The sequence below is a fragment of the Micromys minutus genome (genome assembly GCF_963924665.1).
Source record: "Micromys minutus genome assembly, chromosome: 7".
NCBI lineage: Eukaryota > Metazoa > Chordata > Mammalia > Rodentia > Muridae > Micromys > Micromys minutus.
Genome location: NC_137976.1, coordinates 46,028,795 through 46,031,873, shown reverse-complemented (window position 1 = coordinate 46,031,873; position 3,079 = coordinate 46,028,795). Strand labels below are relative to the sequence as shown.

At 44.3% G+C, this 3,079-nt stretch overlaps 1 pseudogene across 1 annotated transcript; it reads left to right on the top strand.

Moving 5' to 3' along the window:
• Positions 1–1,357: 1,357 nt before the first annotated feature.
• On the top strand, positions 1,358–2,601 carry LOC308422847 (bcl-2-like protein 13; annotated as a pseudogene). Its single transcript has one exon. The product of its transcript is annotated as a bcl-2-like protein 13 (transcript).
• Positions 2,602–3,079: the final 478 nt, after the last annotated feature.

The following is a 3,079-nucleotide window of genomic DNA, read 5'->3' as shown; positions in this document are numbered from 1 at the left end:
AAAGACTTTTTAGAATTTAATGAAAATGAAGACACAACATACCCAAACTTATGGGATTACAGAAAGCAGTCCTAAAAGAAAAGATCATAGCTCTAAATGCCTCCAAAATGAAACTGGAGAGAGCATACGCTAGCAGCTTGACAGCACAGCTGATAGCCCTAGAACAAAAAGAAGCAAATATACCAAAGAGTAGTATACAGGAGAAAATAATCAAACTCAACTGAAATCAAAGAAATAGAAACAAAAAGAACAATACAAAGATTCAACAAAATCAGGAGCTGGCTCTTTGAAAATATCAACAAGATAGATAACCAATTACCAAAGTTAAATCAGGATCAGACTAACCATGTAAACAGTTCCATAAACCCTAGAGAAATAGAAGCAGTCATTAAAAGTCTCAGAATTAAAAACTCCTTAGGAACACATGGATTTAGTACAGAATTCTATCAGACCTTCCTAAAAGACATAAACCAATACTCTCCAGACTATTCAAAAAAATAGAAACAGAAGACCACAATTAAACTTATACCAAAACCACAAAAAAGATCTAACAAAGAATAAAAATTTCAGAACAATTATACTTACAAACATCGATACAAAAATTATAAAATTCTCAAAAACCATTATGATAAAAATTACATGGTATTGGTACAGAGGCAGGCGGGTAGATCAATGAAATAGAATTAAAGGCCCAGAAATGAACTGACACACCTATGATCACTTGATGTTAAAAAAAAAAAAAAAGGCTAAAACACTCAGTGGAAAAAAGACAGCCTCTTCAACTAATGATGTTGGTTCAACTGGCAGTCAGCATGCAGAAGAATACTAATGGATCCTTTCTATTCTCTTTGTACAAAGCTCAAGTCCAAGTGGATCAAAGATCTCCACATATAACCAGGTACACTGAAACTATTAGAAAAGAAAGGGAGAAGAACTTAGAACACACAGGCACAGGTGAAATTTTTTTTGAACAGAACACCAATGGTTTATGCTCTAAGAACAAGAATTGACAAATGGGACCTCATCAAATTGCAGTTTCTGTAAGGCTAAGGACATTGTAAAAAGGACAAAATGGCAACCAACAGACTAGGAAAAGATCTTTGCCAATCCTACATCTGATAGAGGGCTAGTATCCAATATATACAAAGAACTCAAGAAGTTAGACTCCAGGGAATCAAACAATCTTTTTATAAATGGGATACAGAGCTTAACAAGGAATTCTCAACTTAGGAATACTGTATGAGGGAGAAGCACCTAAAGAAATGTTCAGCCTTCATAGTCATCAGGAAAATGCAAATCAAAATAACCCTGAGATTCCACCTCACATCAGTCAGAATGGCTAAGATCAAAAACTCAGATGACGGTCCAACATGGTAGTAGATTAAGTCCGCCACCGCTGTCTCCTTCTTCCCTTCTGCAGCAGGGCCGGAGTCAGGAGTTCAACTAGATGTCTCTCCACAGTCTCTGAATCCAGAAGTGTTATTAAAAGTTAAGTCTGAGATTGAGGAAGAATTGAAATCCTTGGACAAAGAAGTCTCTGACGCCTTCACCAGCACAGGCTTTGACTGTCACACCTCACCAGTGTTTAGCCTTGCTAACCCGAAAGCTCCATAGAAGACTGCTTGACCCATCCTGGAGAAAGTGTCACAAGATCTGAGCCTTTGCAGAAAGCACTGCAGACGATCCTCAACCAGCCAGTGACCTATGAGGCACATTGGGAATGTACAGTGGCGTCCACGCCAGCGGATGAAATAAGATTTTGGTGCCTCTAGTTTTGCTACAACAACTGCTTTTGGAAATAGCACGACGTGGTCAAGAGCCTTTGGATATGCTGCTGCAGTTTGGTGTGAGGTACCTGGAGGACCACACGGCAGAGTTCATCATTCAGCAAGGAGGCTGGGGCAGTGTCTTTAGTCTGGAGTCTGAGGAGGAGGAATACCCTGGAATCATTGCGGATGATTTATATACTGCCCAGTGACAACTCCGGACAAGTTAGTCCCCGAGTCTCCAACAGTGACAACGTCTTGGCAGTCAGAGAGCCTACCTGTCTCATTGTCTGCTAGCCAGAGTTGGCACACAGAAAGCCTCCCGGTGTCCCTTGGGCCTGAGTCTTGGCAGCAGATTGAGATGGATCCTGAAGAAGTGAAGAGCCTAGACAGCAGCGGGGCTGGGGAGAAAAGTGAGAACTCATCCAACTCTGGCATTGTGCATGTGGAGAAGGAGGAGGGAGGTACCGGAGGAGGCCTTCCCGGGAGCGGCTGCTCCCTTGCTCCCACAGGTCACTACCAGGGAAGCCCCAGAAGTAATGAGAGTGGAGAAAGCCAGCCCCACTACATCTGTGTTTGTGGAGCTTGGTGAGGAAGAGCTGGAAGCAGAAACAGTGAGTGCCGCTGCTGTGGAGCAGGCAGAAGGGGCCGCTCAGCCCAGTGCGGAGAGATTTGGGAGGAGGAAAAAGAGCCACACTGGGGAGGCCACCGCTGCCAGGGGGCAAGGATAGGCTTGCCCGCCGAAAGCAAGGCTGTACTGCTCTTTGGAGGGGCTGCTGCAGTGGCCATCTTGGCAGTGGCAGTTGGAGTTGCACTGGCTTTAAGAAAGAAGTAACACTCTTTTCAGATGAATGACAAGACACCTATGGCTTTACTTGTATTCACTGGAACTGAGATGGCCAGCAACTGACTGGACATTTATAGGACACTGGGGGCACTGGGTTTTCTGCTCAGCGTGGCAATGGCGTGAGACAGTGTTCACATTGGCCTGGTTGTCATTTTAAGGGCCTTGGCTCATGCTAGATTCAGAAGGGCAAGAGAGAAGTTCCCATCTACAGCAGGTTAGTCAACTTGGGCACCATTGGCCTTTCAGTAATTCTCTGTGCATTGTGTAATGATCAGCAACATCCCTGCCTTCTACGCACTAGATGCCACCGGCACCCCACTCACAGTGACGGTAGCCAGAAATGTCTCCTACATTGCCAAATGTCCCTTGGACAAAGTCATCTCCTTTTTGAGGGCCACTGCTTTAAGGGATAGGGTTCACTTAGGAGAATCTGGGGAAGGAATCTGCAGCTGGGTTGGCCAGCTGT